This window comes from Bubalus kerabau, chromosome 6 (genome assembly GCF_029407905.1).
Source record: "Bubalus kerabau isolate K-KA32 ecotype Philippines breed swamp buffalo chromosome 6, PCC_UOA_SB_1v2, whole genome shotgun sequence".
NCBI classification, from domain to species: Eukaryota; Metazoa; Chordata; class Mammalia; order Artiodactyla; family Bovidae; genus Bubalus; species Bubalus kerabau.
The window spans coordinates 90,963,335-90,989,878 of NC_073629.1; the positions used below are offsets into that span (position 1 = coordinate 90,963,335).

Consider the following 26,544-nt stretch of genomic DNA (forward strand, 5'->3'; position numbering starts at 1 on the left):
CACACCAGGCCTCACTGTCCATCACCAACTCCTGGAGTTCACTCAAACTCATGTCCATCGAGTCGGTGATGCCATCCAGCCATCTCATCCTCTCGTCCCCTTCTCCTCCTGCCCCCAATCCCTCCCAGCATCAGAGTCTTTTCCAATGAGTCAACTCTTCACATGAGGTGGCCAAAGTACTGGAGTTTCAGCTTTAGCATTAGTCCTTCCAATGAACACCCAGTGCTGATCTCCTTTAGGATGGACTGGTTGGATCTCCTTGCAGTCGAAGGGACTCGCAAGAGTCTTTCCAACAGTTCAAAAGCATCAATTCTTTGGCACTCAGCTTTCTTCACAGTCCAACTCTCACCTCCAAACATGACCACTGGAAAAACCATAGCCTTGACTAGATGGACCTTTGCTGGCAAAGTAATGTCTCTGCTTTTGAATATGGTATCTAGGTTGGTCATAACTTTTCTTCCAAGGAGTAAGCGTCTTTTAATTTCATGGCTGCAGTCACCATCTGCAGTGATTCTGGAGCCCCAAAAAATAAAGTCTGACACTGCACTGTTTCCGCATCTATTTCCCATGAAGTGATGGGACCAGATGCCATGATCTTAGTTATAGTAGTTAGGCTTTGGTTATATCACAAAGCTGCCACTCATCTAGCAAACATAAGCCTTGCAGTACTAACTATCACAAATGGTCTAGTTGTGCAGTGATAAAGGCCAGACACACACAATGAGAAGGTGTGCTAATGGGACTTGGTAGAGCTTCCCTGAGAACTGCTTGCTTATGTGAACCCAAGTAACTTCAGCCACAAGAGGCAAGAAAGGTAATCTAGTCCAAATCCTAGATAGTAGGGATAAAGACACAGTGGCAACTACCTGATTGTGGTATAGGGGATCAGAGTCTTAATATATGTAAAAATTCACATATTAAAGATTTCTGGATAACAATATGAGGATATGTTTAACTACAGATAATGAAGTTACTCTTAAGGTATGGCAGTTTGAGGGATAGACTAAGATTTTAGCCTTCTTGAGGGAGCTAAATTAAGGAAGAGTTTACATTTGGGGTAATGTTGTTCCACGTTCTGTCCTCTGCACACTCCTGATTCCTTCTACTCTATTCTGTGGTATAGATCCCAAAACAGCCTCAACCATTCACAAGGGAAGCTCTAGAGCTAGAATCCCTTTTTGATTTGTTGAGTTTATATGGCTATACTTTTATCTTGCCACATAGGTGGGTCATGGATACAGGCCAGTCTGGGAAGATACATGACCTTAGGCATGAGGTGGCCCTCTGCAGCTGAAACAATCCATGAAGGAGCTGATACGGGCTACATAAACCACACCCAGAAGCAACAAGCCCTTGGTGGAAGGATCCTGTACTGCATCAGCGTCCACCACACAGTGGGTGCCATTTTTTGTCTTTGCTTTTTTTCCTCTGAAGGCCTCATGGCATCACTACTAGGGCATGGTAAAAATTCTGTCTGGAGGTGAAGTCTGCAAGTGAAGTAGGCAAACATGGTAATATCACACTTCTGGGGACTTTTATAAACTAGTAATTTAGAAAAATTGGTAAACTATTTTAACTTGGGTCAAAACAATATATACATGCACAATATATAGAAAGACCCGGCTTTGCATCATTTCTGGTGGGCCATGTGTACCAACTGGATCTCTAATCTATAACATCCCATCCCATGACTCATTCAGGATGGGTCCAAAGACTGAGAGCTGATTTTTAAAGCTGGGCCTGGGTTACTGATGGCAGTGGAAGGAACGTTTCTGGAATCAGCCTGGATGACTTTTGCCTCTATGGCCAGAAAGTTCACATAGAAGAATTATAACATGTTCCTATTACTGGGCAGAATAGAAGACACTAGCCTGCCTATAATCCCTTTCCTCAAAGACCAATGATCACAGTTAGTATTTCAAACTGATTACCTTAGTCTGAGTTCTCCCACAGGAGCAGAGCTTGAAACAAGGATACAAGTGCACGTAGTTTAAAGAAGGTCATGTGAAGGGAAGGAACCCCAATATAAAGGCACACACTGAGGTCCTGACACAGGGCAACTTTACCATTGCACGCCCTTTGCCTGAACTTCAGGGTCCATACCCTAAGATTTCATAGAGTCTTGGCTGAGGTGCTTTATACTACTTAAAACTAAAAAATTATGTAGGTCGTCATCTTACCTGGAAGACCAGATCACAAACATCCTCTAACTTCACTTGCCATTCTACCTGCCTTTTCTCAACCATTTTAAAATCACTATCTTTAACATATCTTGGTGTTAAAGATACTGACTTATGCTTTGCTTGCAAATTTGTCTAAAGATGCACACTAGTCCCAGAATGCAAATCACTTGGCCCCCATCATTGCTTCTGTTTACATAAAATTGACAGAATCAACCAAACTTAAAAACCACAGGTATTACTGAAGACTTAGTTAGGAAACATTATATTACATCCCAAGAGGTAAGATTGGCAACTGTGCCTCTGCCTTGAAGTCACCTTACATTCCTCACTAAAATGAGAACTGGCAACATTGAGGCTTCTTCGTACAAAACATAAAATGCCTGGAAGATTTTACATCCATCACTGACGTTGCGACAAGCATACTACATCTATTTTCAAGCTCCTTTGAAGATAGAATACAGGTGATATCAGTGTTGCAACCTCCACACAGTGTCACCAACAACAGAGACACTCTCCTGTACTTAAAGGATTGTGTATCTGGACACCTAAATCCATTCTTGATTTCCAAAAGAGGTTGTTAGGCTGTGCTGGCCACTATGACTAGAGGCATGAAATTCAGAGTTCATTTCATTGTTTTATTTTTTTAAAACAAAAAAACATTCATGTTTCTCTGTATGTCCTTTTTACCCTTTTAGTGAACCAAATTGGCTTGAAACAACAGTGGTAGGAAGGCGTATAAAACAAAGGAGAAAAAACTAGTACTGGTTTTAAACCATCTAAGAATTAGACATGGTAAAACATGTCTCCACAACAAACTGAAAATTCTTCAAGAAATGGTAGTATTTTTCTCAACCTTAGTATGCACATCAGTTTTTGTAACACCAGATCCTGTAAGTACCAGATGCCAAGATGGGATTAAAGGTGCAAAGATTTTGAGGGAAATGCTTTCATGAAAGGAGATATGAAAGAAGATTTGGGAGCCTAAGAGAGCCATCAATCTGCTCTAGGTTGGACCATAGAAGATATATATTTCCATAAAAGCATCCAAGACAGCCTTGCTAAACCTTCCTTAAACTGTGTGACTCCTCAGGAGTACTTGAATTGTCAAAAGTTCCCCAGTCAACTAGAAAACGGTCTACCTTACACCGTTTCATGTATGTATGCCAGCCACGTTGTCCTTGGGTGCAGCCCTTGCAAGATGGGGCCATGATACAAATGTAGATAAGATTTCAAAGAGCAGGAAAGGCCCAAGATGCATCATGAATAATCATTAGCTGTGAATAGCCTGGGGAGAGAGTGGCCTTGGTGTGAATGCTTCAAGCAACCTAGAGGTGTGATAACTGGAGATTATAACTACCCTCCTTACTGGCAGACTCAAAAGAAGGTCCTGAACATTCAAAAGTTCCTTGTCTTAAGCTGTGGAAAACCATAACACAGGGGGGCCTGAGGATAAACCAAGAACAGGGATTCCCTGGTGGCTCAAATGGTAAGGAGTCTGCCTGCAATGCGGGAGACCTGGGTTCAATCCCTGGGTCGAAAAGATCCCCTGGAGAAGGAAATGGCAACCCACTCCAGTGTTCTTGCCTGGGAAATCCCATGGACGGAGGAGCCTGGCAGGCTATAGTCCATGGGGTCTCAAAGAGTTGGACACAACTGAGCAACTTCATATTCACCTTCAAACCAAGAACATTTGAGAGCTTAATTTAACAAAATGGGGAAAGTATCTTCGGAAATGAAAATGCTTATGCAGAAGAAATGAAACCATGTGGTAACCAAGTAGTTCCATGAAACACACTAGAAGAATCCTTATTCCAGAATAACATGCCATAATTTAATTAACTACTGCTGGTCATCCTCCAAAACTGGCCACAGATGATATCTGGCTTCCTACTCAAGGAATTTATAATCCCTATTCAAAGAAAATAGGGTTAACACTGTGTCCTTGCCTTTCCAGAACATTCCTGGAGAAGCAAAACTTTTTCATACAGGCTGACTGTGATGAGTTGGACATGGTAGCTGACAGAGCTCCTGAGATCAGTTCACATAACGTGAACCCAGGCCGTACTTGATCTGGTATTATCGCAAGTCCACGGTAAGGAAATATATAGATCATGATGTTCCTAATTAAAGGTATCAGTAGAAGTTTCTTCTAGCATTAAAATTCCAGTCAATGTTCAATTCAGTTTAGTCACTTAGTTGACTGCAGCACACCAGGCCTCGCTGTTCATCACCGACTCCCAGAGTTTACCCAAATTCCTGTCCATTGAGTTGGTGATGCCATCCAACTATCTCATCCTCTGTCCCCTTCTCCTCCCGCCTTCAATCTTTCCCAGCATCAGGGTCTTTTCAAATGAGTCAGGTCTTCTCATCAGGTGGCCAAAGAATTGGAGCTCCAGCTTCAGCATCAGTCCTTCCAATGAACACCCAGGACTGATTTCCTTTAGGATGGACTGGTTTGATCTCCTTGCAGTCCAAGGGACTCGCAAAAGCCTTCTCCAGCACCACAGTTCAAAAGCATCAATTCTTTGGTGCTCAGCTTTCATTATAGTCCAACTCTCACATCTGTATATGACTACTGGAAAAACCATAGCCTTGACTAGATGGACTTTTTTGGCAAAGTAATGTCTCTGGTTTTGAATATGCTGTCTGGCTTGGTCATAACTTCTCTTCCAAGGAGCAAGCATCTTTTAATTTCATGGCTACAGTCACCATCTGCAGTGATTTTTGGAACCCCATAAAAGTAAAGTCTATCACTGTTTCCACTGTTTCCCCATCTATTTGCCATAAAGTGATGGTACCAGATGCCATGATCTTAGTTAACCTGCCTTACTAGTTGCTAACTCGTGTCCTACTCTTGTAGTCCCATGGACTATAGCCCAACAGCCTCCTCTGTCCATGGGATTTTCCAGGCAAGAATACAGGAGTGGGTTGCCATTTCCTTCTATGGGGGATCTTCCCCACCCAGGGATTGAACCTGGATCTGCTGCATTGCAAGTAGATTCTCTACCAACTGACCTGTTTAACACATTTGACAAGTCCAGCTACTAGGCTGGTGCCTGGAGGAAACAAGTTACTGAATGGTCCCACTGGCCTTTTATTCCTTGATTAGGTAATCTTTCAGACTGATTTGTGAGGCTGGCTAGCAAAAACTATCCTAGTTCAAATTTTCATTAAGCAGACAGGAAAACATGAAATCATTTTTGAATTAAGTGCTTCTCCATGGTGAAACTTTGGAGCATTGTGACCAATTGAGATGAAACCTGGCCTTTCTCCATCTTACCATTTTTTTTTTTTTTTAATCCAACATCTGAGAACACACTTCTATAATCTTGGTAGGAGTTGTGTTAAAAAATTAAATCTGCTCTTGACTTCCATAGCAGAATGCATGGGCCATTGTTTGAGAGCCACACTTCAGTTTCATCATGAAATATCTTGACTTCAGATATTTATCTGTACTTCAGTCTATCCATTGAAAGGACCAAATTGTCTTGAAAGGCCCTGCCATCAGGTTGCATATCATGAATTCAGACCCCCTCTTGGTCTTGTGAGTATTGCAAAGTCCTAAGAGGAGGTGGTTAACAGATCTTGTGATAAATGGCTGATAACAGGAATTAGCAGAGAAGCCTCCCAGCATCAGTTAAAGCTCGAAGACTATGAAGTTAAAAAAAAAAAAAAAAAAAAAAACAAAACAGGGATGCTTGCATGCAGGGATATAAAACCCACCAGATGACTGTCCCGAGAAAGACCCAGTGGACAATCTCATTACTAAAGCAGTAAGAAATATACTGATGGGAGGGAACCAGAATCAGAGAAACACAGTGTTGGCTGTTCTCTGTAGGCTTGGGCTGAAAAATAAATATATTACAAATCTAGATTCTTCAAAGGCGATGAGGATAGCATTATCAAGAATAATATAAACTAGGTGGCAGTGCTCAAGCACCTGAACAGGGCCGACCAGGGAGAGTTGGGGATGCCTTGTTCTATTAGCTGTTTTCTTAAGGGCAAGACAGGTTACTAAAGACATGGCTCAACATATACAACCAGAAGTCAGATATGGATGAGGCTCAGGGCAGTCATAATAGGCATGATCTCTTGCCAGATTTCCAGATGTGAGCCTCATTTCAGACTTAGAAATCAGGACTAGAGAATATGATCATGCCCTGGATGAAAGACTCGACAACACTATGGCAAGTGTTGTTGTTCAGTTGCTAAGTCATGTCTGACTCTGTGACCCCATGTAATGCAGCATGCCAAGCTTCTCTGTTCTTCACCACCTCCTGGAGCTTGCTCAAACTCATTTCCATTGAGTTGGTGATGCCAGGTACATGATTCATGCCAGGTATATAGCAAGTGTACATGGTTATGATTCCTCACTTCTCCAAAGGGCCAAATTCTATGTAGCTGGGGCATCAGTGCTGTTGTCTTTTTCCAAATATTTTATGACTGAGACACAGGTCCCAACTCAACATTGATATCTGGAGATCCAGAGCATAATTGGGGCACCCCTGTTAAAGACGTTACATGTTGGGCCAAATAATCAATGGGGTCCTGGCCCCACCTTACTGTCTGGACAACCCCTCTGGTCGTTTCCCTGATTGGTGAAAGTCACTCAGTCATGTCTGACTCTTTGTGACCTCATGAACTATACAGTCCATGGAATTCTCCAGGCCAGAAGACTGGAGTGGGCAGCTATTCCCTTCTCTCGGGATCTTCCCAACCCAGGGATCGAACCCAGGTCTCCCACATTGCAGACAGATTCTTTACCATCTGAGCCACCAGGGAAGCCTGAGAATACTGGAGTGGGTAGTCTTTGCTTTCTCCAGTGGATCTTCCCAACCTAGGAATTGAACTGGGGTCTCCTTCATTGCAGGCAGATTCTTTACCAGCTGAGCAATCAGGGAAGCCCCTGGTTGGTATTTGACTGTATAATCAGTACGAAAATGTTTGTTCTTTGGCACACTTCTTACATTGTTAGCTTATGGGGTAAGAACTGTTGTAATGGAGAAGGCCAAAAGGAGGGACTCTAAAACTGGGCCTTTGGCCAAGATTGAAAATCAAATATTACATCCTGGAAAAAATTGGTTCCAAAAAGACACTAGTTACACCTAACTTTCAAGTCTTGTTGTATAAGATGACTATTCAGTCAATCAGTGGGTACCTATGTGTCAAATAGCAACAAGTCCTAGTGGCAGTAAACTCAAAAGAAATCCCTGCCATTAAGTAGTTCAACATATACTGAACATGAATACCCTAGTTCAGATCCTATAAATAGAATAGGATAAGGTTGGAGTGAAGCATGCCAGCATGGGAATAATTCAATGACCTCCTTATATGCTTATCTCTCACTGTTACCTGTGACATGCAACCTCCTCATCTCCAACATTCTTGGCCAGTGCTCATCCATCCTAGGCATGGGATGAGGCAGCTCCAGACTTAATCCTGAGAAACTGCAGCTCTTCCCACTAATTTCAGACTTAACCAAATCACTGATGTGAGCTGCGAAGTCCAAATTCCCGTTGGTATGTTTCTGATGGAAAGATATTTAAAGATAGGCTACCCTAGCTTGATCATGCAGAAGAGTAAAATTGAACCCAGGCTTACCCCATACAAAGCATATATTCAAGGGTTAAGCTTAAAAAAAAAAAAGGCAGTACTATGACCTCTCAAATCTATAAGCTTCTATCCTTCAGTTTCTCAGGATTAAGTCTGGAGCTGCCTCCATTGAATTATTCCCATACAATTGCAGAGAGATTCATCAAGCTTTTAACACTTGTAGCTTCTCTTTTGAGGCGCTATATAAATCTACCAAAGTATTGAGATGACTTTTGGTCATAAAACAACTAGCACATTGGCCCTGAATTCTCTAATATAGACCAGAAATGGCAAGTATTTTTTGTTTGTTTTTTTGTTTTGTTTTGTTTTTTATTTTTTTGGCTAATGTAGAATGTCAGGATTTTTCTGTATAATATCTGAGCATTGTATATATAAATGATTGCAAAAATAGAGATATGTGGACTTGCTACTGAAGGGATATCAATTTGACCTGCATCAAATGTAACCAATGAGTCAACAGTGTTGGTATATAATTAGTGTATATGTAATCACATCTAAGGAGGGTAGGAGATCTATTATGAGATCTAGATTAACACTGGGACTGGACCTAGGCTCAGGTTCAATAGTCCCACTGGCAATGTTGTGGATGCTAGAAGACAGGCTACATTGATTTTAATCCAGGCTGCAGAGGCTGTGGTTTTGGTCCTCTTTGTACTGATCTGATTAGTCTTTAGGGCTGTAGCTTCCCATTTTGTGATTCTGTGAGTATAAGTTCAATATCTAAGAGCTGTTTTGAAGGCCAGTTCTGGGTCATTGAAGGCAGGAATTGACATGTTTCAGGAATAAACTAGCTGATATGTCTTTCTTGTATCCAGAAAATCCATGTGGAAGAGTATATGAAGAGTATAATATTCATATTGTTGGACAAATACACTCTTCCAAGACTATATCTGTAATCACATTTCTTGAAGACAAGATCATGTTAAATGTTCTAATTTTATTGCTTTATTTGGAGTTCTATCTCTAGCACAAAGCCTGTGGCAAGAATTTAGATGCTGATGGTATAAAGCAAGGAGAGTAAATAGTGCTAGGGAAGGAACTCCAATATAAAGGTCCATGTTGAGGTCCTGACACAATATAACTTCACCTCTGACCTCCCCTTGTCTGTCTACAACCTGAGACATCCTGGAGCCTCCATGGAACCTTGGCTCAGGAAACTGATATCTGGAAAAGATCATCAAAAACATGCTCTGGTATTATTTGTTATTATACTTCGCCTTTGTCTCTTCAGTCATTTTCAAATCTATAATACAATATTGGTATTTTCTTTTTTGTTAACAAAAAAACTCTATTGGGTTACCTTTATTTAAGAGAGTGTTCACATATTATAAATTTTACCCCTTTAGAGTACACAACTCTGGTTTTCAAAATATACACAAAGTTTTGTGATGAAAATGTTCTAGAATAAATAGTGTTCATCACTCACCAAAAGTTAACCATTAGCAATCATTTCTTGCTAAATCCAGCCTCTGGCAATATAACGCTTAATATTTTCTTTGAAAGATGCCCACTAGTTCCAAGAGAAATCAAGTTTTTGTACTTGTTGCTTTTTCTATACAAACCTGCCTACAAAACTTTGCCAGTTAAAACTGTAGATAGTGTTTTGAGGACATAAAAGGTTCTCAACACTGATTCTATGCTTGGGAAGTAGAACATTAATTTCATTCTTGGAATGTAGGATAATGTATGCCCTTGCCTTATAGTCACTTCCCATTATCTTTAAAAGGAAAAAGGTTCGCAAGCCTTTCACTTCTTTGTCTTAAATAGAAATTGCTTTGGAGGTTCTATACCTGTCACTCTGCCTATGGATTAGCAGGTCAGTCTGAATCAGAACAGAACCAAGAATTATGAGAAGAATATATTTGCCTCAAGCACTTAAGAGAACACGGGTAATATCTAAGGGTTCATAGTCTGATATTCCAGCAGAGAAATGAGACAACATGTATTTTTACTCCAGAATGGGATTATGAGACTGGACAACTAAATATATTCTTGATTTCCAATAAAAAAAATACAAGGGCCTCTGTGTCTGGGGATCTGCAGTTCAGAGTTCCATCTCATCTCAGGCATCTAAAATCTGGATATGCTATATCTACATTTGAGTGTACACCATGAAAGGACCAAATGGCCTGAAAGCCTGCTAGGAAGGCTCTAGAAATACCTGATATTTGTTTAAATGTCTGTAAAAACCAGACATGGTTAATCATGTCTCTACAACAAACTGAATGTATTACTGTAGGAAACAAGAAGATCTAGTTCTTCCCACTGTTTCATGTTAAGCTGGATTCTGCAAAATTCAGATGCCAAAGTACAAGTAAGTATGCAAAGACAACACTGAATACAAAAGCCTGCACGGAGGTCAAAATGAAAAAAGCTTGGGATGACTAGGAGAGACATCAAGTCTGTGTGACCACACTGAAGACAAGGGAAGAAACTTGGGAGGAAGCATCCTAGACAACCTCATAGTGTCAATAGTTTTGGACAAAGGTGAAGTGCTAGAACTGCCTCAGGGGTCCCCTGCCTCCCAGGAGAGAATTCCTCAGCCATGTTGCCATCAGGCAGCAGTCCTTACGAGGCACAGCCCTGTTGTCACAGGGCAGCAGCCCTTAGCCGGCATGGCCTCTCGTGTAGAGATGGATCTCAGTAGCAGCTGGGCCCTCATCAATCCATCTCTGAAGTCTGTGGGATCCAAGAGAACTATATATAAACAGATACTGATCCCCACACTTCTCTTTAAAAGAAAAATAAGTGGATGTTTCAATAAAGTCCTGATCATTAAACCTGGACCTAAGGAAAGGAGCTGGCTCATTCCCATAGAAGTGTTCAGTTCAGTCGCTCAGGTGTGCCTGACTCTTTGTGACCCCATGGACTGCAATATTCCAGGCCTCCCTGTCCATCAGCAACTCCTGGAGCTTGCTCAAACTCATGTCCATCAAGTTGGTGATGCCATCCCATAGGTACAAGTTACCAGTCTTTGACCTTTGAACAGCTTAATATACGGATGTATATCAGCTGCTTTTAAGTATGACACTGTGCTTAGTCTCTCCATCATGTCCAACTCCTTGCAAGCCTGTGGACTGTAGCCTGCCAGTCTCCTCCATTCATGGTGATTCTCCAGGCAATACTACTGGAGTAGGTTGCCATGCCCTCCTCCAGTGGATCTTCCCAACCCAGGGATTGAACCCCAGGTCTCCCACATTGCAGGCAGATTCTTTTACCATCTGAGCCACCAGGACACTGTGATCACTCAAATTTGTCTGCCCTATTTCTTGTACTGTCTGACTCTAATCACTGAGTAAAAGCCTTTTATAGGAAATATTGATAGCCCCCAAGCTTTCTTTGTGGCTGGTTTAGAGTCATAGCATCTTGGGAGAATGATGACTTGGACTTTAATCATCATTTACCTCCCATATTTGTGAGGTTTAGATGGGATGACACAAAGAAACTGAGTGTAGTTAATGTGTGAATTGACCAGTATTCCCATGTCAGCCAATCTGGGCTTTACCTAAAAGTCAGGTAACAGATATGTCATGTAGAATGTTAAAATCATTTAAGAAGATAGTCAAAGTCAGCATCCATAAGACTAGAGAGTGTGTGTTGGTTCGAATCTCCAAGAAGCAGATATCTGGTGAAACTACTTTGGGAAAAAGCCATATGGAAAAGAGGGAGATAGGAGCAGGGGTAGGTGGGGAGAGACTTTGAAAGGCAATGCAGAGCTGACATATGAAACAGAGTAAGGCAGGAGAAATAGGTAAGAGGAGGCACAGTGCACTGCAGTCCTGACGGGGCTCCCCACTGTCTGCCATTGCCTTCTGGTGCAGGACTTATAGGCTAATTTGAGAAAGCTTTGGCCAATGTTCCTATAACCATGTCATGCTCAGTCCTTAGCTGGGATTATCCCGAGAAAGTGGTTGTCTGTATGGATCCTGCAGTCAAGAAGGGCAGCATTTGGGAGGCAGGGGGGAGGCGGTTCGCTACCAACTACACTCTTGAAAGGAAACCTACAAAGATTTCTCTCATGGAGAAACTAGTGAGGTGTATGTTTGAGAGGCAATTTCTCCTTGGTTCTCAAGGCTCAGGGGAGTTTGAGCAGCTAAAATCATTAAGGACCCACACAGATGTCTCCATCTGTTTCGGGGTCCCATATTTTTCCAGACAGAGCCCTAACTTGAGAGACCTGCCTTACTTGAGCATGCAATGGTTTTGACCTCTGTCTCTAAGCTAGCTTCTTTGCCTCTGCTCTTTTTCTATAGGAGATAAGGGCATTCTTGAAAACTACTAGGGATGCCTTCTGGCCCTCACACTTAACTTTTCCATATTAATGATCATCATGCTTGAGCTAAATCGCTTTAGTCGTGTCCAACTCCTTGAGATCCTATGGACTGTAGTCCACCAGGCTTCTCTGTCTGTGGGATTTTCCAGGCAAGGAGACTGGATTGGGTTGCCATTTCCTTCTCCAGGGGATCTTCTAGGGATCAAACCCATGTCTCCTGGGTCTCTTGCATTGGCAGGTAGATTCTCTACCACTAGCACCACCTGGGAAGCCCCTCAGTTATTCAGTAAATCACTGTCAAACATTGATTCCATCTAAGACAACTAGCCATTTCTGCTGTCCTTTTAGTCAACATTACCCTGTACTATTCAATGCTTATATCATTGCATTTCTAGTAGCATCCCCACAGGGATATTTTCTAGTGTACCAGTAGTGAATTCTTTAGTAGTTAGAGCTCCTTATTCTTGGGACTTTGTACATGGCCTATATTCCATTTGACATCATCAAACCACATCACACTGCCTACTTTCTTGGACCATTTCCAGTACTGTGTCCACCCAGATCTTACAGGAAGTAAACATGTAATATCTCTTGAAGAAAATACTTTGTAGAATGAAGAGTGAAGAGAAATAGATGAAGCGGAATACTGGTTTAATAGGTGAAAAGGGAAACTGGGTACAAGGAGACTAAGATTGGTGGATAGCTCTAGGAAAGCCTCAGCACATCATAGATTGCTAGGGCAAAACCTACACATGGAAAGTGCTCATTGAGCAAAATGACCCAGATTTAATAACAAGTCATAATCAATCACTGGCTGTGACCAGCCTGGGGAGAGGGTGACCTTCGTATAAAGGCTTTAAAAATCCTGGAGATGTTGCCCCTGAAGGATGTTATTATCCTCTTTACAGGACCATCTCTTGAATTTTCTTCCACTAGAGTCAAATACTCCTATGTCTTCAACCATGGACAATGTACTAAGGAAGGGGGGAGTGTGACTGATTGAACTGTTCTAAATCTTAGATAATTCAAGTAGACATTTGAGAGTCTTATCTAAGAAGATTCTGTTCAGAAACACAAAATATGTACCTTAAAGGAATGAAATAACATGGTAACCAACTAAGTTCAATCAAGGGGACTAGAAGAACCATGATTCTAGAATCAAGACACATAGTGTTACTTAACCATGATCATCAACAACTGGTCGTGGATGTCAGACTTCCTTATTGAGGATTTATACTCCCAATTCCAAGGGAATTGGTTTACATATTATTGCCTTTTTATAATACTCCTGCAGGGGTAAAAACTCCTAATTCAGGAATTCCACTGGCTGATCATTGATTATCTGGATTCAGGGCTGACAATGGAGCTCATGGAATCACCTTGCACTCCAACTCTTGGTCTTGCTATCATAATATGAGGATGAGAGAATTTACAGATCTTAAGATCTCAATTAAAGATACCAACAGAAAAGTCTTCTAGAATCTCTAAGTTTCTAGGCTGTGAGATGAATTAACACTATGGAAATAAAGGATGTTGGAATGACAGGATGGAAAATACACCCAATGACCGTGTGCCACAGAAAGGTTGACTGAGAAAATTCGCATCATCGTGAAACTCGGTGACCATTTTTCCATAGACTGGGACTGAAAAGAGATGGCAATATAAGTCTGGACTTTTCAAAAGCAATGGGAATGGTACAGTCCAGAAATAGCTAGTGGTAGTGATTAATCAATGCCTGGAAGATAGAAACCATTATCATAATGAGATGTAAGATCAACAGGGCAGACCCATGGAGAGTTAAATTGTTAAATTAAAGCTTCTCTAAGGCAAGATGTGGATGGACAGGCAAGAATTGTTAGAGCTCTATGCAACAGAAGAAATCAAGCATTAATGAGAACATCCATGATAGTAATGATCTTTTCCCAAGTTTTCAGATCTTAAGCCTCTTTTAAACCTGAAAACCAAGGTCTGTAAGAGGTTGAATCCTCAAGAATAGAGATCCTATAACACCATGGCATGAGTTTATGGTAACTGCCTACTACTTCCACAAAGGGACCTAAAACTATCTACGTGGGTCACCAACACTGGGTATTTTTTCCCCAAAACATTTCATGAGTATTAAATACAAATTCTAAGGCAACAATGATATTTGCAGATCTAAAGCATAATCATTTTTGCCATGTAAGGTTAAATAGTGGGCCAGATAATTGAGCCCTAAATGTCTTCAGTGTCCATGGACTTAGCTGACAGTCAGTTTCCTGGCCCTGACTGTATAAAGGCAATGAAAATGCTTGGTTGCTGGCAGAATGCTAATACAATTTTCTTAACTTAGGTACATGTAGATGACCGACAGGAAGTGTCTAAAACTCATCTCAAATAGCCAGAACAGAAATCAAATATTAAATCCTTGAAAGAAATGGCAAGCAAAAATATCACTGTTTTAAAAAAATTGCATTTTCCATGTTTCCCTTAAGCCATCAATCTGGAGAAAGTGGATTGCTTAAAATCAACTCAGTATTGTAACAAGGTACTTTGCTAAGCTGGTTTATACCACCTCAGGTACAAAGGGCTGGGACAAGGCTATCCATAAATATACGATTGTCTTCCTGAGGCCATGTCCATTCTATCTTCTGTCAAAATAGCCTGAGAAGACTGGTACATCTGAAAATTTTGCAGAATATTTCATTAGTTTTCTATACTACATTAATGATGATTGGTACAGATAAAGAAGAGGTGGCACTGGAGGAACTCCAGAGGGTGAGAGTTTAAAATGCATGGAGATTCAAGGGGCTATCATTTTAGTAATATTTTTAGGAGTCTGGTGGCTTGTAGGGCATAGCCTCAAAGTAAAGGACAATCATCACCATGAAGACAGAACTACAATCAATGGCTGATGCACCCCTTCAGGTCTGGAGGCAGCATATACATGCCCTCCAGAATGTATAGAACATTCTGGTCTATACACCAGATGATGGAAAAGCCTACCATCTTGGAACGGTGCCTGGAGTTGGAAAGGGCCCTGCTGCTTGGGCCATACATCTGGTGTATCCTATGGCATTAGTGGTAACTATGTGAGGGGGAAATGGCATGTGAAATTGATGGCATGTTAATTAAAATCAAAGCATAGATCTCTATTAGAACAAGGTCTTGGTTTCTATGGTAGAGAACTACCTTAGTTCTTACTATTCTGTTGGACAGAGCACACCTTATCCTGGGACCCCAAGAGAGTATGTGGCCAGAACTATCTGTATACTGATGGGGATCTGTCAGACTCACCAAGTCAAAAATTCAAGTAGGTTAGCAATAATTTATCACAAAATAGAAATAGTACATTCTGCACCAAACACAGTTGGTGCAACCAAAGTTATAAAATTATGTGGCCCAGGATGTCATGTCATCCATAGACATTTTACAGATTCCTCTCCATCAAATCACACCTACAGCCATGTTGTTGTTCAGTGGCTAAGTTGTGTCTGTTTGCGACCTCATGGACTGTAGGACTCCAGGCTCCTCTGTCCTCCACAATCTCCCAGAATTTGCTCTAATTTATGTCCATTGAGTTGATGGTGTTATCTAACCCCCTCATTCTCTGCCACCCCTTTTTCCTTGTACCTTCAGTCTTTCCCAGCATCGGGGTGTTTTCTAATGAGTGGACTCTCCACATCAGGTGGCCAAAGTATTGGAGCTTCAACAGTCCTTCCAATGAATATTCAGGGTTGATTTCCTTTAGGATTTATTGGTTTGATCTCCTTATAGCCCAATGGATTCTCAAGAATCTTCTCCAGCACCACAATTCAAAGCATCAGTTCTTCAGTGCTCAGGCTTCTTTATGGTCCAACTCTCACAGCTGTACATGACTATTGGAAACAACATAACTTTGACTGTATAAATCTTTGTTGGCAAAATGATGTCTCTGCTTTTTAATACTCTGTTTAGGTTTGTCATATCTTTCCTTCCAAGGAGAAAGCATCTTTTAATTTTATGGCTGTAGTCACTGTCCAGAGTGATTTTAGAGCCTTGCACCACCGCCCTCCCCCGCCCCCCGCTCTTCCAAATAAAATCTGTCACTGCTTCTGCTTTTTCCCCTTCTCTTTACCATGAAGTGATGGGGACCCACTGCCATGATCTTAGCTTTTTTAACATTGAATTTCAAGTCACCTTTTTCAGTCTCCTCTCTTAGTCTCATCAAGAAGCTCTTTAGTTCCTCTTTTTCTGCCATTAAAGTGGTATAATTTGTATATCTGAGATTATTTGATATTTCTCCTGACCATTTTGATCCCAGCTTGTGATTTAATCTAGCCTGACATTTCACATGATGTACTCCACATGTAAATTTAAGGTGATGATATAGGGCATTTTTTAGCCAGTTGTCATAAAAAGATGAGGTTGGTTCCTAAATGGGTCATCTCACATGTGGCTACTACAAAGGACTGCTACTGTATACAGCTCAACCTAAACTAGAGAAAAATACCTCCAAGTGGGCATAGCTTTGAGTGGTGAATCTAGATAAGTACTTTAGAAAAAATAATTGCAGATATATAGATATAGATATAGATATAAAATTATGAGAGTTATAAATGACCTGGTAGTTTGAATAGGACCTGGAAATCAAGACTAGAAGATGAAGGGAAAAGAGGTCTGGTGAAGAGGCATACAAAAACAAATATATGGGAATGGGCATTATGATGAGAATTTTTGTATTAACACTCACCAGAAAGGCAACTACACAGATCACTTTACAATAAGGTAGACAGACTGGTTCTGCCAGTTGAAAAGAATCATTTGCTTTATTGAACTCATGCTCTCCTAGTAAGCACAGGACTGGATTATTGGTGATAAACAGAGATGAAAGCTATGCATGAAGCCAAAACTACAGACTCCCATTCACCAGTGCTGGTCTAGCTACTACTGCTGCCCAACATACAAAATGCCAGCAGTGGAATATGACAACCTCTCTGGAGAACAACTGGTCACTTGGCAGTTCATGGGACAGGAATAGACACACATTCTAGGCATAGGTTTGCCTTTCCTGCCAGCAGGGCCTTTACCAGTATTCCTAACCTGAGGTCTACAGGGTGTTTAATCCAGTGGCAGAAAATCTTACATATTACATGGGGTAAGAGAACCACTTTATAGCAATAGGATGGTGCTAAGCACATGACCATGGGATTTCTTGGCCCTAAACCCTCTTCTACCACCCGGAGTTCTAGGCTTGATGAAATGATGGAATAGCCTGTTTAATGTACAACAGATTCCAGGGTAAAAATGATCATGCAGGTGGTTGGTATCCCATCAGAGTGCATGTGCAGACTGATATCAGTATGGTGCTATATCACCAAACGTAAAATATCTGGGTCCAGGAGTCGAGATGAAAGCAAATGTGTTCTCATTTCAAATTCCTAAACTTGGTAACTTTGTTTCTAGTTTTTGCAACTTTGAGCTCTGTGGTTTTAGAGAATGTGGTTACCAGAGTGATAATGTATTCTCTAGTGAACGCAGCAAAAATGCCATTGTATCTCAATCTATGGCTGGCACAAAATGACTTCTGTGTCCTGGTGCTCAGAGATTAGCAGACAAGACGAGTTAGCGTCTTGGACCTGATTGTCAGGAGAAGGCAGGGCTGCTGGTACAAAATGGAGACAATAAGTATGGAACCTAGTCGAGAACTTGGGCACTTCTTGGTAATTCCTTGACAAATTGTGATGGTGAAAAGATGGGTATAACAACCCCTTCCTGCCAGCACAACTTTGGCCACCACTACAACTCTTATTGTACCTTAAGTAACAGGATCAGCAGAAGAGTAGTCAAGGGTGAGGGATGTCTAGAATGATGGGGTTGAGGATTATCAATATCATTGAGACCAGCTACAGGGACTGTAGGTTATTCTACTAACTCTGTTCCCCTAGGGAAAGAAGCCCAACAGAAACTTTGAGGCAAGTTCATCCAAGATGTATATGGATTGAACTGTAGTGGATACTGTTGTCCCACCTGGATGTCCCCTTCTCACCCTCACCCCCAATTCAGATTAGGCATCATTCCCTCAGTTTCGGAAAACATTGGCAGCTGAAAACATTCATCTGAATCTTTACCTTGCCCTTAGATGAAAGAGCTGTGAGCCCAGGATAATGCTTAATTCCTGAACCAGCTTCAGTGACTATTTAAATACAAAAATATCAGGACTCTAGCTCCATTTTACATTGACTCTGAAAGGCCAGTGCAGATCCAGATATCTCTGTAGGATTGTCTGAGGCCTTTGATATGGCTGTGTCATAGATCCACTTCCTCTGCCCCATCCTGCTTCCTCTCCTCCCACAATGGGCATTTCTCCTGAAAGTACTCCTTTGTAAGCTTTCTGAAAATTCTCCATCTCAGCCTTTCTTGATCTGCAACAGCCATATGTGTTACGTTCTCTGTACCTGTCATGTTCTATAATAAAAATATTCTTCAAGGGAAAACCTAGATTCAAAAAGGTAGTTCCTGAATAAAAGTTATTTACATTAAACATTTTGACTCAATCACCATGATCCTTCTCATGCTATATGTTAAGGAAGAACACTTGAAATGGCCATCTACAATAAAGGCTAAAGGAAATTATGTAATAACCAAACCTTAATTGTCTTAGAATGAGATTAGCATGAAACTGTTAGCATGAAATTATCAGTTTTGTTTGCCTAATGCACAGCAAGTCAAATGTGTAGACTGACATTTGTAGCAGAAAAAAGTTTCAGGAGACAGCCAAAGGTGAGGATGTAGACCTTCCTGAAAATAGGGTTTGGGTTATTTATGAGAGAAAGAGGTAGGATGGTCTGAGGGATAGGGAAATGAGATTGGAGGTAAGAAAGAGTCTGTGCAAGCAGAGAAAACGCCATGGCTCCTCCCAAGAAACCAGTTCAGAAAATGGTGGTGGTAGCATGTTTCCAGGGTCGTTTTTGGCCCAACAAAATATTGTCTGTTAGACACACATGCAGGTTAAGGTCTCAACTTGTCTGAAATGATGAAGTAGTAGTACTGGAAAGCAATTTAAGCAATGGTTGATATAGTGAGACTTACCTCAAATGTTACCTGTAAAGAAGCCAGTGGGAGTTTAAAGTCGGCTAAAAGCAAGAGAGACAAGTTGATTTGACAGGTCTAATCATGTTATCCCTGGGTTTCTCAGGATGGTTAGAGTATATGGACTAAAACCACTGGATGAATATCTTCTTGTAATTGCTCTCAAGTCCAGTACAAACTTGTATTCATCTGTGCTTGACTGCTAGAAGAATAAATTCGGGGTATTTTCAGGAGATTGACAGGGACTCACTAAGTCATTCTCAAGGAAGGCTATTAGCAGGGATTGAATCCCTTTTTTGCCCCTTCCTTTAATGGGTTTTGCACTCAGTTTGGAACATTGGCCCAACAACTGAGTCTGACCTCTATAAATACAGATTTTTTGCTCTCCTTGATCCCCCTTTCAGCCCATAGGTCTTGTTGCAAAGACAAGACTCATCTGGTCACAAAGAGTCAGACACGACTGAGCGACTTCACTATATTCACTAGCTGGAAGTTTGATCATGCTTTCCTCTTTGGAAGATGTGAATCAGACTAAGGTGGAGAAGATGCATGAGAGCTGGTAGAATAGAGGGAATCACTCAGAAATCAGACAATCTGGGTACCTGACCAGGAGTTAGAGAATTGTGGTTACCTACCAGCTTCACAGCTCTGCATCTGGGTTCTTCCTAGCAGTTCTCAACACTCTGACCACACTGCCATCCTCAAATGCCTCCAACATGGCTCTCAAGAAGTCGGCCTCTTAGGATGAGGCTCCTGGTGCCTTGGAATCCATTGCTTTCTTCGCAGCAGGCACCTGCCCCGCATTGAGCCATAGGTTGTTATCATCCTTGTATCTTTTCCTGCAATGAAGCAGTACCTCAGGGTATTGGGAAAACAGTGGATGGCCAGCTTCTGAAGGCATGCAGTTACTGCCGGTGATAGGTTCTTCTCCAAAAAGTGATAGCTGGCTTAGAGACGATAGCAATGACAACCAAGCCACTTGTGCCATCCTCCCCTGAGTCCAACCAATTTTCTGTTTGTGCTTCCTTTTGACAGTTAATTTTAGCCCCAAATACGTGAGTTTTTCTTACTCTTACCTAATGCTAAGAGAAGAAGTTTCCTGTATCTACCTAATGAAGCCTGGCTGCAGAGCACCCTGTTTACTTTTCTTCCTCTCATTTCCTCCTGAATATGTTCTGTTATTAAAAACTTTTAAAGACAATTTCAACTGGTTGAGACTTAGGCTTCCCTGGGGGCCCCTTCTCTGTCCTACTTCCTCTGTTTGTCAGGGGCACCTTGAATATTGAATGTCATCTAAAGTTTCCGGTGTCACAGGATACATTTTGATGTGTTGCCTATACACCTCAAAGACCTTTACAAGAAACTCAATGGTCCTCCTTTGGTTTTCATTTTCCTTTTGTACTGTCTAGGGCTTTGTTTGGGTCACCACTTTTTGTAGACTTGGGAGAATGCAGTCTTGTAAATGTTAGTACCCATTAGGGCAGGCAATAGCATGCATCAGGCAATAATAGACCGGCAAATGTTAGATTGAGTTTTCATGAGTGCACACAGGAACACTGACTGGAAAACTAGGACCACTTTGAAGTTGGAGGAAAGTCTTTGTTCTCACATTTTTCTGAAGAGGGAAGGTTTGCCTTATTCCCATCATATAGAAGAAACCATATGATGCTTATTCTGTAAGTGGACCTTAAAGATGTGATTTTGATTTCATGTACTTTATTTGAGAGATGTGAGAAAGCTGGTATAACAGGGAAGGGAAAAGTAGAGAGGCAGGCATCTAGTATTGGTGCATTCTGCCTATCACCACTGGAAACTAACCTGAGCAAATGGAGAAATGGTGTAAAAGACACCTAGGAATTCTCACACCTGAGGTGCAAAAGGAGCTGGGGTATTATACACCAACCTCTCAGTTACTGAGGGGGCTCATGTAACAGGCTTCTAGCAGATGAGTGGGCCGAGTGGTGATGGCCAAGGATACATCCCTCTCAGGACAAAGCCCAGACAGTGACTCAATATGGTGATGGTGCATCACCACATCTGCCCTAGGCAGAATTCAGGTAGCAGACTGTGAAGCCTTCTATTAGACCACCATGCTAACCTAATATTCTCTGCTAGCCTGACAGCATTCTGTGCCCAATCCATCTTCCTTCCCTCTTACATCACAGGTGTTGGTCCCTTATAAACTTCATGCAATTATAACTTTCTGTTGCCAGAAGAGCCCAGTTTGTAATAACTTCTTGCCTGAGCAGAGCTGATCAGTGTGTTCTGTTGCCTCCTAAGGATTTCTATTCATATCCAACCTTTATGGCTGCTTGGATCATCAGGTTTGCAGTTCTTGATGGGTTGCTAATGTTGCATAATTAGATGGTATATCAGACTCTGTAGAGGCCCAGCAGCAACTCTGAAGTGGCTTTTCAAATAGAGCACATCTATTAGTCAGGAAGATGACATGTGTCTTGGGGCTTGCCAGAGGCTCCATTAGCATCCTCTCTCCAACACACCTCAAACTCCAGTGGATCCGAGGGCATAAGGGTCAGGGGAGGGTGTCCCACAATCTAGATGAGCTGAAGGACTTCTTTTGTTCTGATCCCAGTTCTTATCAGATCAGGTAACTCACAGCTATCAGTTTAACTACTTGGAATTGGTTTTGTTTTCCAGCTTGTAGTTTTTGGATATCAGGTGCTGAAAAGTCAATATTTCATCATAAATATACTTTTCACTGGAGATACTTTATCATTCCTGGATTGTCCTCTCAAATAATTCTTTAGCTTTAGGAAACTTTCTTCTATTACTTTCATTGTCAGGCCATCCTGAAGGACAGAGGTCAATGTTCATATTTTCTTATAACTTTCCTCTAGCCCCTGAATCTTTCGGTTTACTATTTCCCTGCTTAAGACATAAGTTTCCAGCTTCAGTCTCCCTACAGTGGCTCCACTCAGTCTCTAGGATCTGCTTTTTAATAGGTCAAAATCATCTATCCTCAGATGTTATTGTACCAGAAATTGCATCCCTTCTTTCAAAGGCCATTAAAGCTTACCTATACTCTCTTCCCGCTCTCGGGGTCACTAGTGTGCAGTGAGGTGTTTGGATAACGTGTGGGATGTGCCTACAGAATGTCACTTCTGTTCCTCAGTCCTTGTTCTTGTCCTTGGTTTTGGCAAACTGCTGAATTAATCCTGTGTAGAATTGTTTTCCTCCCGTCATCCCATTGTGCTAAACAGTGTTCTTGTGAACACTTGCTCCCCGGTTATTACTAGGAAATGTCCTGCCAATAGTTGTGACCTTATTCACAGTTAATTTTAGACTAGACAGTAGCTTAAGTGTCTAAATACAGGTTTCTGACTATCACACAGCCAGACTCTGAGACCTTATATCACTCATATGATCCTTTGTAACCAATTTCCTTCTCCAGTCCTCCTAAACCTTAGTAACCTGGGGCTGATGCCATTGCTATAAGAATATTTTAACAGTCTCAGCTTGGATTTGAGATCATAATTTATGTAAGAAATTATAGGATTCTATTCAGAGTCAATAGAGTCCCAGGATTCTGCAGAGAAGGTAATCAGATCACATAACAGCCATGCACAGGTCCAGTCTGACTAGGTTGCAGGCCCGCATTTAGAACATGGTCGTCTCCTAAGCGTACTTTGTCTCCTAGGCATACAGGCGCCTCTGGGCAGTCTGTGGTATGTGGGTAGCTTCTGGCAAGACGTGGCCCTGGATATGGGAAATACTCCACATGATTGGCTTCAGAAGTTTACCTTCTACTGGATAATAATCCAGGTGCATGTAAATTAGCAACTTTGGCTGCCGGTGGTGTTTCAGCTTGAAGAATCAAAGATCCTATTGCTACTTCTGAATCACAGGAAATCAGGTAGAATGAAGAGTGAGGCAGATTCCAGTCAGAACCTGCTGCCGAGCTCCTTGCTACTGTGAGGCAACTGTACGTAGGGTACAGGCAGTGTCGGTATGTGCTAAGTCACTTCAGTCGTGTCTCTTTGCAACCCTATAGACCACGACCCGCCAGGCTCCTCTGTCCATGGAATTCTCTAGGCGAGAAGACCAGAGTGGGTTGCCATGCCCTCCTCAAGTCAGTCAGTGTCAGGAAGTGAAGCAGAATTCTCTACCCAGGAAAGCTATGTCTTACTGGACCTTGTGAAGGACTTCAGAGCAGATAATTGAATTGCCTGAACACCCTAAGGTCTGGCAATTGTGTTCTTTCATACTAGAAAGCCTGGACTTGGGTCATGAAAAGGTGTACCTTATATACGTACCAATAATGCAAGCAACCTATATTGGCTCTGGGCACCTCAGTACCTTTAAAGGTTGAAAAGTGAAAGTGAAGTCACTCAGTCATGTCCGACTCTTTGCAACCCCATGGACAGTAGCCTACCAGGCTCCTTTGTCCATGGGATTTTCCAGGCAAGAATACTGGAGTAGGTTGCCATTTCCTTCTACAGGAAATCTTTCCAATCCAGGGATTGAACCCAGGTCTTCCGCATTGTAGGCAGACGCTTTACCATCTGAGCCACCAGGGAAGTCCTTAGAGGTTGAGGGTGGTAACATTTTATCTAACCCCTGTAGGTGACTGTAGAAATGGAATATTAGCCTAGAGACTGCAGTCCAAAGTTTCCTATAGGCCTAGTTTGAACTTAAGGCTTTGGCTAAAGACATATGGACCCATATTCCATTCTTCTTCCTGTTCCCTGTTTATACCTATATCTTTGGTATTAAAGATAACCTTTTTATAAGTTTTTTTTTATTCGTGCCATCAACATTTTCTCTAAGTTGAACTTCAGCTTCCATTGCTCTATAGGTGCCATTGATCCTGTTTTTCTATTCTGTCTTACAAGGAAATACTAATGATACAGCTAAAGCTTAAAACATGTTCAGTTCAGTCACTCAGTCGTGTCTGACTATTTGTGACCCCACAGACCATGGTCAGGTTTCCCTGTCCATCACCAACTCCCAGAGCTACTCAAACTCACATCGATTGAGTCAGTGATGCCATCCAACCATCTCATCCTCTGTCGTGTCCCCTTCTCCTCCTGCCTTCAATCTTTCCCATCATCAGGCTCTTTTCAAATGAGTCAGTTCTGTGCATCAGGTGGCCAACGTATTAGAACTTCAGCTTCAGCATCAGTCCTTGCAATAAATATTCAGGACTGATTTCCTTTAGAATGGACTGGTTGGATCTCCTTGCAGTCCAAGGGACTCTCAAGAGTCTTCTCCAACACCACAGTTCAAAAGCATCAATTCTTCGGTGCTCAGCTTTCTTTATGATCCAACTCTCACATCCATACATGACTACTGGAAAAACCATAGCTTTGACTAGACTGACCCTTATTGGCAAAGTAACGTCTCTGCTTTTTAATATATTGTCTATGTTAGTCATAACTTTTATTCCAAGGAGCAAGCATCTTTTAATTTCATGGCTGCAGTCACCATCTGCAGTGATTTTGGAACACCAAAAATAGTCTCTCACTGCTTCCATTGTATCCCCATCTATTTCCCATGAAGTGATGGGACCAGATGCCATGATCTTCGTTTTCTGAATGTTGAGTTTGAAGCCAACTTTTTCACTCTCCTTTTTCACTTTCATCAAGAGGCTTTTTAGTTCCTCTTCACTTTCTGCCATAAGCGTGGTGTCATCTGCATATCTGAGGTTATTGATATTTCTCCCGGCAATCTTGATTCCAGCTTGTGCTTCTTCCAGCCCATCATTTCACATGAGGTACTCTGCATATAAGTTAAATAAGCAGGGTGACAATATACAGCCTTGACATACTCCTTTCCCGATTTGGAACCAGTCTGTTGTTCCATGTCCAGTTCTAACTGTTGTTTCCTGACCTGCATACAGATTTCTCAGGAGGCAGGTCAGGTGGTCTGATTCCTGACAGTTTCCACAGTTATTGAAGAATTTTCCACAGTTTATTGTGATCCATACAGTCAAAGGCTTTGGCATAGTCAGTAAAGGAGTAGATATTTTTCTGGAATGCTCTTGCTTTTCCAATGATCTAGTGGAAGTTGGCAATTTGATCTCTGGTTCCTCTGCCTTTTCTAAATCCAGCTTGAACATCTGGAAGCTCACTGTTTATGTACTGCTGAAGGCTGGCTTGGAGAATTTTGAGCACTACTTTGCTAATGTGTGAAGTGAGTGCAATTGTGTGCTAGTTTGAACACTCTTTGGCATTGCCTTTCTTTGGGATTAGAATGAAATCTGAGCTCTTCCAGTCCTGTGGCCACTGCTGAGTTTTCCAAAGTTGCTGGCATATTGGGCACAGCACTTTCAGAGCATCATCTTTTAGGATTTGAAATAGCTCAATTGGAATTCCAACACCTCCATTAGCTTTGTTTGTAGTGATGCTTTCTAAGGCCCACTTGACTTCGCATTCCAGGAAGTCTGGCTCTAGGTGAGTGGTCACACCATCGTGATTTATCTGGGTCATAAAGATCTTTTTTGTATAGTTCTTCTGTGTATTCTTTCCACCTCTTCTTAATATCTTCTGCTTCTGTTAGGTCCATACCATTTCTGTCCTTTATCGAGCCCATCTTTGCATGAGATGTTCCCTTGGTATCTCTAATTTTCTTGAAGAGATCTCTACTCTTTCCCATTTAGTTGTTTTCCTCTCTTTCTTTGCATTGATCACTGAGGAAGGCTTTCTTATCTCTCCTTGCTATTCTTTAGAACTTTGCATTCAAATGGGTATTTCTTTCCTTTTTTCCTTTGCCTTTAGCTATCGTAAAACATTTTACTCTATCTGAAAGCTTAGAGTTTAGTCCTCAAAATAAATCTCTTCCCAGAAAAACAACTTTTCTCAGTAGGAATATTAAAGCTTAAATTTCTAGAATTTTCATGACAGTGCCCTGTTATTTAGTTTTCTGTCTCAATGAATTCGAATTTTGAATAGATCGAGGCAATTCTTGGGCATGAAAATGAAGGAGTGACCGTGACAACCATGGATTTGGCCTAGGCTAGGAACTCATTCTTTAGGTAAAACCAGGAACAAGTTGCCCAGATAGTTGCTGATATAGAGACAACTAGTAATTCTATACTTCTGCTGATGACCTCCTATGGGTATATAATTTTATACCATCCATACTGGAGAAAGTCTGTATTTCAATACAGGTCTACTCTCTGTACCTGTAGTGACAATTTGTTCAGTATAAAGTCTTGATAAGAACTGTTCATTTCTTTCTCTTGTAAAGATTTAGGCTATTGAGCACATCTAGGTGCTTTTATTTTTTTTCTTTTGCATGTTCATAAAATCACTTCTCTTCATAATGTCTCCTTTCTACTTCTCTCACCCAGGTTTTAGTATTTCTGGTAGCCCCTTTCAAAAAATTTAAGAGCCTTTATTTCTAACTGTGGCTAGAAAGCTGCCTAACATTTGTCTGTGATCCGAAAATCAACAAGGGGCTCCA

General features: G+C 41.5%; 1 long non-coding RNA gene across 1 annotated transcript in view; it reads left to right on the forward strand.

Annotated features, from left to right (window-relative positions):
* Positions 1-4,525, forward strand: part of LOC129655406 (uncharacterized) — a 37,577-nt gene extending 33,052 nt beyond the window's left edge. Inside the window, exon 2 of the long non-coding RNA XR_008715986.1 lies at positions 1,225-4,525. This is a non-coding gene — a long non-coding RNA (uncharacterized LOC129655406). The remainder of the gene's footprint in view (positions 1-1,224) is intronic.
* Positions 4,526-26,544: the final 22,019 nt, after the last annotated feature.